Consider the following 13,967-nt stretch of genomic DNA (forward strand, 5'->3'; position numbering starts at 1 on the left):
AACTCTCCAAGGGAACCTGGAGGGCGATAAATGATAAGGATGTTAAGCTTGAAAGGGCTGGTAACTGTGACAGCATGGAATTCAAATGAGGAGATAGACAGATGGGTCAGGGGAGAAAGAGAGAATGTCCACTTGGGAGAGATGAGGATTCCAGTGCCACCACCCCGCTGGCCAGATGCTCTCGGGGTATGCGAGAACACGTGGGCAGACGAGGAGAGAGCAGTAGGAGTAGCAGTGTTATCTGTGGTAATCCATGTTTCCGTCAGCGCCAGGAAGTCGAGGGACTGGAGGGTAGCATAGGCTGAGATGAACTCAGCCTTGTTGGCCGCAGACCGGCAGTTCCAGAGGCTGCCGGAGACCTGGAACTCCACGTGGGTCGTGCGCGCTGGGACCACCAGATTAGAGTGGCAGCGACCACGCGGTGTGAAGCGTTTGTATGGCCTGTGCAGAGGGGAGAGAACAGGGATAGACAGACACATAGTTGACAAGCTACAGAAGAGGCTACGCTAATGCAAAGGAGATTGGAATGACAAGTGGACTACACGTCTCGAATGTTCAGAAAGTTAAGCTTACGTTGCAAAAATCTTATTGACAAACGACGAAAATGATACAGTACTGCAGGCTGGTGAAGTAGGCTAGCTAGCAGTGGCTGCGTTGTTGACTTTGTTTGAACGTGTAGCTGGCTAGGTAACCTCGATAGTTTCAGTACTACACCTTATCATGATACAAAAGCAACTATGTAGCTAGCTAACATAGCACTAATCAAGACGTTCCTTTGTAATGTATTTAGTTTCTACAATGCTGCTCGTCGGTAATAGTTGGCTAGGTTTGGAAAAATGGCATCGCGGGGGACGAAAATAGCTGGCTAGCTAACCTCGATAATTACTCTAAACTACACAATTATCAAGCTATGACAAAGACAACTATGTAGCTAGCTAACACTGCACTAGTCAAATCGTTCCGTTGTAATGTATTAGTTTCTACAGCGCTGCTAGTCGGTAACGGTTGGCTAGCTAGCAGTGGGTTTGATGATGACTAGGTGTGTTGACTAAGTCTGGAGTCTGGACAACGGCGTCGCGTTGCGGCGCGGCTGGCTAGCTAACCTCGATAATTACTCTAATTACTCTAAACTACACAACTATCTTTGATACAAAGACGGCTATGTAGCTAGAGAGAGAGAAGATGGTGCTGCAGGACTCCTGTGTTACAAATGGAGTACCACCAGGTCTGTCGTCTGTTGATCTTTCTCTCGCTTTCTCACTGTCCCACTCTCTCACACAGACTCTCTCTCCCTCTCTGTATGCCTAACCTCAGTTGTACTGCTCTGTGTGTGTGTGTATGTGTGTGTGTTGTACATGTTTTGGTAAGGAGCTGTTTGAGTCAGACCTGAACCGTATCATGGACCATGTGGAGATGGCCATGGAGCCGGTACCTGTGCTGAAGAATGCTGACATCATCAACATTGTGTCTGGACCAATCACCTCCCCCCCCTGACCTCCTGCCCATGGTCAGACCGCACCAGGGCACACGCAACCACTGGACCACCATTGGCTTCGGGTAAACATAGGAGTGGGATTGTGTGTGTGTTTGTTTGAGGGGAGCTCTGAGCAGTGGGTTGGGGTCAGGGGTGGATGCTGAAGTAAATCGATGTGACTGGATGATGTAGTGTGAAAGTTCTTCATTCTGAAGGTCTTACTATCTTCCCTGCTGTAAAAACTAGGTAAGCCTTGTTATGTTTGGCTGACTGGGAGTGGGAGGTTGAAGGTCAAAGGCATTACCGCATGGTCGGACTGTGTGTGATGTCCCAGGTATGGGGTGATCCACGCCGGTGGCATCGGGAAGTTCCTCAGTGATTGGATCATGACAGGGGAACCCCCCTATGACTTCATTGAGTGTGACCCCAACCGCTACAGCAAATGGACCACTGTACCCTATATGTGTGCCAAGGCCAGAGAGTCCTATGGATTCAACAACGTGGGTGAGTACTCACTACCCTGGCTGGCCTATAGTAGAGAAGGATTTTGGACAATGGGTGAGTGGGTTTTCAATGAATGGGATATCTTTACTGGTTGAAGTAAAGGCATGTTTACTAAAGAATGTTGAAAATTAATGTTTTAATTTCTATCTCCCTCCCTCAGCGGACTACTCTAAAGGGGAGTGTTTTTGCGGGCCGTCCGACCCACAGGATCAGTGGGGTGTATGAGCTACTAAAGGGGAAGGCTTCCATGAGCTTCCATGCTGGCTGGGAAAGACCACACTGGCTCTATAAGCCTGGATACATTGCAGGATACAAGTAAGATACCCGGTCAATCAGTCAATCAATACAAGTATGACACTACCACTGAGCGTTAAGCATTGTTTCCCAATTTATTAGTGCAGGTTGCGGACTCCTTTCACTCCACCCCAAAATCATAAACCTCGCCTGAGGTTGAGTATCTCATGATAAGCTGTAGACCACACTATTTACCAAGAGAGTTTATCTATATTTTTCATAGCTGTCTATTTACCACCACAAACCGGTGCTGGCACTCAATGAGCTGTAAAAGGCCATAAGCAAACAGGAAAACGCTCATCTAGAGGCAGCGCTTCTAGTGGCCTAATTAGTTTACCTAATTTCAACCAGCATGTTAAATGTGCAACCAGAGGAAAAAAACTGTAGACCACCTTTACTCCACACAGAGACACGTACAAAGTTCTGCCTCGCCCGACATTTGGTAAATCTGACCATAATTATATTCTCCTGATTCCTGCTTACAAGCAAAAACTAAAGCAGGAAGCACCAGTAACTCGTCAATAAAGAAGTAGTCAGATGACGCAGATGCTAAGCTACAGGACTGTTTTGCTAAGCACAGACTGGAATATGTTATGGGATTCTTCCGATGGCATTGAGGAGTACACCACATCAGTCACTGGCTTCATCAATAAGTGCATTGATGACGTCGTCCCCACAGTGACTGTACGTACATACCCCAACCAGAAGTTATGGATTACAGGCAACATCCGCACTGAGCTAAAGAGTAGAGCTGCAGTTTTCAAGGAGCGGGACTCTAACCCGGACGCTTACAAGAAATCTCGCTATGCCCACAGACAAACCATCAAATAGGCAAAGTGTCAAAACAGGACTGAGCTTGAATCGTACTACACCGGCTCCGACGCTCGTTGGATGTGGCAGGGCTTGCAAACCATTAAAGACTACAAAGGAAAGCAAACTGCGAGCTGCCTAGTGACACGAGCCTCCCGGACGAGCTAAATTACTTCTATGCTCGCTTCGAGGCAAGCAACACTGAAGCATGCATGAGAGCATCAGCAGTTCCAGACGACTGTGATCACGCTCTCCGTAGCCGATGTGAGTAAGACCTTTAAACAGGCAAATTACCAGGAGGTGTACTCCGAGCGTGCGCTGACCAACTGGCAAGTGTCTTCACTGACATTTTCAACCTGTCCCAGTCCCCTCCTGTACTCCTTGTTCACCCTTGACTGCATGGCCAGGCACAACTCCAACACCATCATTAAGTTTGCCGACAACACAATAGCGGTAGGCCTGATCACCGACAACGATGAGACAGCCTATAGGGAGGAGGTCAGAGACCTGGCCGTGTGGTGCCAGGATAACAACCTCTCCCTCAACGTGATCAAGACAAATGAGATGATTGTGGACTACAGGAAAAGGACTGAGCACACCCTCATTCTCATTGACAGGGCTGTAGTGGAGCAGGTTGAGAGCTTCAAGTTCCTTGGTGTCCACATCACAAACAAACTATCATGGTTCAAAACACACCAAGACAGTCGTGAAGAGGGCATGACAAAGCCTATTCCCCTCAGGAGACAGAAAACATTTGGCATGGGTCCTCATATCCTCAAAAGGTTCTACAGATGCACCATCAAGAGCATCCTAACAGGTTGCATCACTGCCTTGTATGGCAACTGTTCGGCCTCCGACTGCAAGGCACTACAGAGGGTATTGGACTGGTACATCATGGTACACTACTACTGCTACTACTGGACCATCATGTTACACTACCGCTGCTACTACTGGACCATCATGTTACACTACTACTGCTGGACCATCATGTCACACTACTACTGCTGGACCATCATGTCACACTACTACTGCTGGACCATCATGTCACACTACTACTGCTGGACCATCATGTCACACTACTACTGCTGGACCATCATGTCACACTACTACTGGACCACCATGTTACACTACTACTGCTACTACTGGACCATCATGTCACACTACTACTGGACCACCATGTTACACTACTACTGCTACTACTGGACCATCATGTCACACTACTACTGCTGGACCATCATGTCACACTACTACTGCTGGACCATCATGTCATACTACTACTCCTGGACCATCATGTCACACTACTACTGCTGGACCATCATGTCACACTACTACTGCTGGACCATCATGTCACACTACTACTGCTGGACCATCATGTCACACTACTACTGCTGGACCATCATGTCACACTACTACTGGACCATCATGTTACACTACTACTACTGGACCATCATGTCACACTACTACTGGACCATCATGTTACACTACTACTGCTACTACTGGACCATCATGTCACACTACTACTGGACCACCATGTTACACTACTACTGCTACTACTGGACCATCATGTCACACTACTACTGGACCACCATGTTACACTACTACTGCTACTGCTGGACCACCATGTTACACTACTACTGCTACTACTGGACCATCATGTCACACTACTACTGCTGGACCATCATGTCACACTACTACTGCTGGACCATCATGTCACACTACTACTGCTGGACCATCATGTCACACTACTACTGCTGGACCATCATGTCACACTACTACTGGACCATCATGTTACACTACTACTGGACCATCATGTTACACTACTACTGCTACTACTGGACCATCATGTCACACTACTACTGGACCACCATGTTACACTACTACTGCTACTACTGGACCATCATGTCACACTACTACTGGACCACCATGTTACACTACTACTGCTACTGCTGGACCACCATGTTACACTACTACTGCTACTACTGGACCATCATGTCACACTACTACTGCTGGACCATCATGTCACACTACTACTGCTGGACCATCATGTCACACTACTACTGCTGGACCATCATGTCACACTACTACTGCTGGACCATCATGTCACACTACTACTGCTGGACCATCATGTCACACTACTACTGCTGGACCATCATGTCACACTACTACTGCTGGACCATCATGTCACACTACTACTGCTGGACCACCATGTCACACTACTACTGCTGGACCACCATGTCACACTACTACTGCTGGACCACCATGTCACACTACTACTGCTGGACCATCATGTCACACTACTACTGCTGGACCATCATGTCACACTACTACTACTGGACCACCATGTCACACTACTACTGCTGGACCATCATGTTACACTACTACTGCTGCTGGACCATCATGTTACACTACTACTGCTGCTGGACCATCATGTTACACTACTACTGCTGCTGGACCATCATGTTACACTACTACTGCTGCTGGACCATCATGTTACACTACTACTGCTGCTGCTGGACCATCATGTTACACTACTACTGCTGCTGCTGGACCATCATGTTACACTACTACTGCTGCTGCTGGACCATCATGTTACACTACTACTGCTGCTGCTGGACCATCATGTTACACTACTACTGCTACTACTGGACCATCATGTCACACTACTACTGGACCACCATGTCACACTACTACTGGACCACCATGTTACACTACTACTGGACCATCATGTTACACTACTACTGCTACTACTGAACCATCATGTTACACTACTACTGCTACTACTGAACCATCATGTTACACTACTACTGCTACTACTGGACCATCATGTTATCCTACTACTGGACCATCATGTTATCCTACTACTGCTACTACTGGACCATCATGTTACACTACTACTACTACTGGACCATCATGTTACACTACTACTACTACTGGACCATCATGTTACACTACTACTGCTGGACCATCATGTTACACTACTACTGCTGGACCATCATGTTACACTACTACTGCTGCTGCTGGACCATCATGTTACACTACTACTGCTGCTGCTGGACCATCATGTCACACTACTACTGGACCATCATGTTACACTACTACTGCTACTACTGGACCACCATGTTACACTACTACTGGACCATCATGTTACACTACTACTGCTACTACTGGACCATCATGTTATACTACTACTGCTACTACTGGACCATCATGTTATACTACTACTGCTACTACTGGACCATCATGTTATACTACTACTGCTACTACTGGACCATCATGTTATACTACTACTGCTACTACTGGACCATCATGTTATACTACTACTGCTACTACTGGACCATCATGTTACACTACTACTGTTACTGCTACTACTGGACCATCATGTTACACTACTACTGGACCATCATGTTACACTACTACTGGACCATCATGTTACACTACTACTACTACTACTGCTGGACCATCATGTTACACTACTACTACTACTGCTGGACCATCATGTTACACTACTACTGGACCACCATGTTACACTACTACTGCTACTACTGGACCATCATGTCACACTACTACTGCTGGACCATCATGTCACACTACTACTGGACCACCATGTTACACTACTACTGGACCATCATGTTACACTACTACTGCTACTACTGAACCATCATGTTATACTACTACTGCTACTACTGGACCATCATGTTATCCTACTACTGGACCATCATGTTATCCTACTACTGCTACTACTGGACCATCATGTTACACTACTACTACTACTGGACCATCATGTTACACTACTACTACTACTGGACCATCATGTTACACTACTACTGCTGGACCATCATGTTACACTACTACTGCTGGACCATCATGTTACACTACTACTGCTGCTGCTGGACCATCATGTTACACTACTACTGCTGCTGCTGGACCATCATGTCACACTACTACTGGACCATCATGTTACACTACTACTGCTACTACTGGACCACCATGTTACACTACTACTGGACCATCATGTTACACTACTACTGCTACTACTGGACCATCATGTTATACTACTACTGCTACTACTGGACCATCATGTTATACTACTACTGCTACTACTGGACCATCATGTTATACTACTACTGCTACTACTGGACCATCATGTTATACTACTACTGCTACTACTGGACCATCATGTTATACTACTACTGCTACTACTGGACCATCATGTTACACTACTACTGTTACTGCTACTACTGGACCATCATGTTACACTACTACTGGACCATCATGTTACACTACTACTGGACCATCATGTTACACTACTACTACTACTACTGCTGGACCATCATGTTACACTACTACTACTACTGCTGGACCATCATGTTACACTACTACTGGACCACCATGTTACACTACTACTGCTACTACTGGACCATCATGTCACACTACTACTGCTGGACCATCATGTCACACTACTACTGGACCACCATGTTACACTACTACTGCTACTACTGGACCATCATGTTATACTACTACTACTGGACCACCATGTTACACTACTGCTACTACTGGACCATCATGTTACACTACTACTACTACTGGACCATCATGTTACACTACTACTACTACTGGACCATCATGTTACACTACTACTACTACTGGACCATCATGTTACACTACTACTACTACTGGACCATCATGTTACACTACTACTGGACCATCATGTTACACTACTACTGGACCATCATGTTACACTACTACTGGACCATCATGTTACACTACTACTGGACCATCATGTTACACTACTACTGGACCATCATGTTACACTACTACTGGACCATCATGTTACACTACTACTGGACCATCATGTTACACTACTACTGCTAATACTGGACCATCATGTTACACTACTACTGCTAATACTGGACCATCATGTTACACTACTACTGCACCACCATGTTACACTACTACTGCACCACCATGTTACACTACTACTGGACCATCATGTTACACTACTACTACTACTACTGCTGCTGGACCATCATGTTACACTACTACTACTACTGGACCATCATGTTACACTACTACTGCACCACCATGTCACACTACTACTGGACCATCATGTTACACTACTACTACTGGACCATCATGTTACACTACTACTACTGGACCATCATGTTACACTACTACTACTGGACCATCATGTTACACTACTACTACTGGACCATCATGTTACACTACTACTACTGCTACTGGACCATCATGTTACACTACTACTACTACTGCTACTGGACCATCATGTTACACTACTACTACTACTGGACCATCATGTTACACTACTACTGCACCACCATGTCACACTACTACTGGACCATCATGTTACACTACTACTACTGGACCATCATGTTACACTACTACTACTGGACCATCATGTTACACTACTACTACTGGACCATCATGTTACACTACTACTACTGCTACTGGACCATCATGTTACACTACTACTACTACTGCTACTGGACCATCATGTTACACTACTACTACTACTGGACCATCATGTTACACTACTACTGCTGGACCATCATGTTACACTACTACTGCTGGACCATCATGTTACACTACTACTGCTGGACCATCATGTTACACTATTACTTCTGGACCATCATGTTACACTACTACTGCTGGACCATCATGTTACACTACTACTGCTACTACTGGACCATCATGTTACACTACTACTACTGGACCATCATGTTACACTACTACTGCTACTACTGGACCATCATGTTACATTACTACTGCTACTACTGGACCATCATGTTACACTACTACTGCTGCTGGACCATCATGTTACACTACTACTGCTACTGGACCATCATGTTACACTACTACTGCTACTGGACCATCATGTTACACTACTACTGCTACTACTACTGGACCACCATGTTACACTACTACTGCTACTACTACTGGACCACCATGTTACACTACTCCTGCTACTACTACTGGACCACCATGTTACACTACTACTGCTACTACTGCTGCTGCTGGACCATCATGTTATACTACTACTGCTACTACTGGACCATCATGTTACACTACTACTGCTGCTGGACCACCATGTTACACTACTACTGCTGCTGGACCACCATGTTACACTACTACTACTGCTGCTGCTGCTGGACCATCATGTTACACCACTACTGCTACTGGACCATCATGTTACACTACTACTGCTACTACTGCTGCTGGACCATCATGTTAAACTACTACTGCTGCTGCTGGACCATCATGCCAGTGGACAGTAGTGAAGGAAGTTGGCCATGAGGTTCATGTGTTTTATGACGTGTACAAATATGGAAAGCATAGTGTGGCTTTAGGAATGTTCCATTCCAAAGATGTCTGTCTGGCATATCACTATCTCCTTTGCGCCTGTAACTCTCTGCATCCTTGAGTGTGAAGACACTACACGCACACACATTGTAGCAATGTTGTGTGTGTGTTTTGTCCCGGTGCAGCTGTGTGTTCCTGTGTGTATGTTAGACTGTTTGAGGACTTGGTGTTTTTTCTTTTTGGGATGGAAGGTGGGAAAAGGCTGGACAGCTTCCAGTTTTTATTCACATGTAATGCCTGGGGAGATAACTGCTCTGTACTTACTGTTCAATACTCTATATAGTCTGATAATATCAGTCCCACATAATCATCATGTGTTGGTCTGAAACCACTTGTTTTAATTAAGAGCTGGAGGTGTTTGAGAGATCAAACTCAGGGTTAGGTTCCAATTGACATGTTCAAACTCCGGGTTAGGATCTAGTTTGCCAATCCAACTCACGGTTAGCTTTCAGTTGGCCATCTACCAGTGACTGACTAAGCTTTTAATTGGCCCTGAGAATTTAGCACCATCTGTGGGATTTCTTTCTGAAATGATGCCCATGGTATATTAAAATACAGTTTTTCCATATGTAAAACTATGAAACCTACCGTATAAGGGCCCAGTGACGTAACATTATGTGAAGTCTCCTTTCTAGAGCCATCTTTGTATGACTGTTTTATTATAACACAGCGTTAAGTTTATCAAGAACCGCTAGTCTGTAAGCATCTCCTCTCCCCTGCACCTCCTCTCAAGTCATTACTGTGAATGTGTTTTCACTTTCAGTCAACTTACTTACTCAAATATAATTGTTAAATATATGAAGTAACTAACCGCTGTCTCAGTTAATACTTTCAGTCATTACATTTGAAATAAACCAAGTAACTTACCCCCAAGTGTCTGTCTGTTCTCCCCAGGCCGAGTTTCAGGTGTACCAACTGGTTTGGTCCAGTGGGGAGGGAGTCTAACCTGGTGATGGAGAAGGTTGAGGTCGTGGACCTTACGCCCTTCCGCATGTTCATGGTTAAAGGGAAGGACTCCCAGAAACAACTGGACAGACTGTTTGCTAACACTATGCCCAAGGTAAGGAAAACACTATGCCCAACTCACTGTATTAGTACTCACTGTGCACTTATATCACATCTTACTGTATCTCACCAACACTATGCCCAAGGTGAGAGAAACTGAATGTGCCACTGCATCACACCAGGCTAAACTCATTCACTCTCATAGACAACTCACTGCACGACTCCCAGTCCCTATGAATCTCACTATTGCCAACAGGTGGCAGTGTTGAGTTTGAACATGCTGGCCTGTTTGAGGTTGTTGGGCTTAGGTAGTATATTTATGTTCCTCTCTCTCCCCTGTCAGGTGGGCCTAATTAACATCAGCCATATGTCGACCCCCCACTCGGAGAGTCTAAACTGAGGTCACCATTACCCAGCTCGCACCTGGAGAGTTCCTAGTCACAGGACCGGATCAGAACTGCACTACCTCAGGTAACACACACACACAGAGACAGACAGATATGAAAACCTCTCATACTCTAAGCGGCTCAGGTCAGGTGTAGAGTCAAACCATCCCATATAACATTATTCTAACCCACATAGAAAACACTGGTAGTATAACTCTGTACTCCAACTCCTCACAGCAGCTGTTACTGTAACACCCCCTCTCTCTGCTCCAATAGGGAACAGCACATTAAAAAACGAATTAATCTCCTATTCATGCAGCTCTCTCACACACCCTGAGACAGCTTAGTATTGTATATCGCCCCCTAGTGGTATCAGGAGATCACTGACAGTCAGGATATCTGCATTGCAGCCTTATGGCAGGGCAGGCAGAGGTGGCCAATCTTTTCCACCAAGGGCCATGTGGGTCCAGGGTTTTGCTCCAGCCCTGCAGTAGTACATCTGATTCAACTGATCAAGTCCTTAATGAAGACTTTGATTGGTGGATTAATTTAATCAACATTGTGCAGGTGTTTCTATTCCTTGAAGTTGTAAGTATAACCATAAAACCCTATGATCCCTCTCTAACCCCAGGTGGATAGGAGACAGAAGGAGGGATAACATAGACATTTCTAACATGACAGAGGACATTAGGGTGTTGGCTGTGGCTGGACCAAAGACTAGAGGCGTTCTACAGAAACTCACTGTAACGGCTGTCGTAGAAAGTAGACCAAGGTGCAGCGAGTCGAGTGCTCATGATGAATATTTATTTTTAACTCAGAACACTAAAGAAAAATAACCAAGAGAACACAAACAGTTCTGTCAGGTACATAAACTAAACAGAAGACAACTACCCACAAACACAGGTGGGGGAAAAAAAAAAAAAAAACTACTCAAGTATGATTTCCAATTAGAGACAACGAGGACCAGCTGCCTCTAATTGGAGATCATCCCAAAAAACAACATAGAAATAGAAAAACTAGAACCTAAACATAGATATACAAAACATAGAAAAACACAAAACACCCCCTGTCACGCCCTGACCTACTCTACCATAGAAAATAACATCTTACTATGGTCAGGGCGTGACACTCACTCAGGAGGACATGAGCGGCTCCCGAGTGGCGCAGTGGTCTAAGGCACTGCAACTCAGTGCAAGAGGCGTCACTACAGTCCCTGGTTCAAACCCAGGCTGTTTCACATCCAGCCGTGATTGGGAGTCCCATAGGGTGGCACACAATTGGACCAGAGTCGGCCGTCATTGTAAATAAGAATTTGTTCTGAACTGACTTGCTAAGTTAAATAAAGGTTAAATTAAATGTAGATGTTTTTATTTGATGAGCAATGCATGCTTCAAGTTCCTCCACTGCAAACCCCTTCAACTGGCTGACATCAACCTCAGAGCTATCAGGATCTCCTACACGGGTGTGTGTGTGTGTGTGTGTAAGCTTACAACTGTTTAAGAGTACATGTGTAGCATGTACAGTGTAACTGACTGCGTGAGTTGGGCTGGGAGCTGTATCTACCTCAGGACATGACAGCGGTGTACCAGGCTATCATGGAAGCAGGACAGGATGAGGGCATCGACAACTTTGGTACCTACACCATGTCATCACTACGACTGGAGAAGGGCTTCAGAGGCTGGGGCGCAGAGGTACACACGTACTCTCATGCGGTATGGATTGACGTTTTGTTATTTTTTATTAGATGAACTGTGACACCAACCCTCTGGAAGCTGGTCTGGACTACTTCATCAATCTCAACAAGGTAGACATTGGCTCTCACCAGTCAGCCACTGTCTATGTGTTCAAGTAGAGGTGTTCATATTGAAACCTGTGGTTTATGTTTAGATGTTATGAAATTGTGGCCATGTAGCCAGTATCCTAAGTCTCCTACACACCTGTATTCTTTAATAAATGCTATGTTTAAATACAGTACACACACACACAAACATCTCTCTCCCTGTCTCCAGCCAGCAGTCTTCATCGGTAAGACAGCACTGCAGGAGATCAAAGCTAAAGGTCTGAAGAGGAAGCTGTTGACGGGACCATCTGGCTCAACGGCAAGGTGAGCTGTGTGTGTGTGTGTGTGTGTGCGCGGTGGTAAAGAGGCAACACAACAGAGGCATACACTTACACCAACAGTGTTACCAACAATGTAGATTATGTAATGCATTATAGGATGTTCCACAATGTGTTTTTTTTAATGCGTAATATGTATTGTCAATAATTGTATCATTGTGGAGTGACACTTTAATAATTGTTTCTAAACTCTACACCACCCAGCATTTTCCTACAGTACCTGCAACCATCCTATAGAAAAGCATATAGCTTATTGCCCTCTTCTCTCTCCTAGGTGGTTGTCAACACTACACCAGGGGCCTACAGCTACACCACCCAGAGGAGCCTGGCATTTTCCTATCTGCCAGTAGAACTGTGTTCTGTGGGGCAGAGGGTGTTGATGTTGGGGAGGAAATACCCTGCCATGGTAGTCTAGGAGCCACTGGTCCTCACTTAACCCACCAGGAACCGGCTGTAGCAGAAGGCTAAGAGCAAGACCTACACACCGGGGACAGACAGAGAACCCAGCTTAGAACCAGAGTACCAGATCTGGATCCAAATAGGATCTGTTTTCTTTCAAGTATTTACAGAAAGGTGTGCTTTATTTAGCTACCGTCTGGTGCTAATTGCGACCCAGGTCCGTTTAGAATCTCCAAACAGAAGAACTGACACCAACCACTCACACTGTGATGTGAACTATGCTGGTTGACAGTGTTACTGTTATGATTATGGTGACTTATGATGAAAACAACTGACATGTGATGAACAATACTCAAATTACACCCTTTACCCTGTGTGGCCCAAAGTAGTGCACACTATACAGGGAATATGGTATCATTTGACATGGAGACTTTGACAGTGATGTAAAAATAAAATAAAAAATGACTTCCTCTTTCCTATTTGGTCACCTGGTTAGGAAGAAGCAGGAACAACTAAAGTAACCCAGAATGTGCATAAGAGCTCAACTCTAGGTTCCAATGTCCATAATAGCATGGATGGATTGTTTGGTTGGAGTCTTG

At 45.2% G+C, this 13,967-nt stretch overlaps 1 pseudogene; it reads left to right on the forward strand.

Moving 5' to 3' along the window:
* The first annotated feature begins 969 nt into the window (after window positions 1-969).
* LOC106563097 (dimethylglycine dehydrogenase, mitochondrial-like) lies at window positions 970-12,703 on the forward strand (annotated as a pseudogene).
* Window positions 12,704-13,967: the final 1,264 nt, after the last annotated feature.

The sequence above is a fragment of the Salmo salar genome, chromosome ssa11, assembly GCF_905237065.1.
Source record: "Salmo salar chromosome ssa11, Ssal_v3.1, whole genome shotgun sequence".
NCBI lineage: Eukaryota > Metazoa > Chordata > Actinopteri > Salmoniformes > Salmonidae > Salmo > Salmo salar.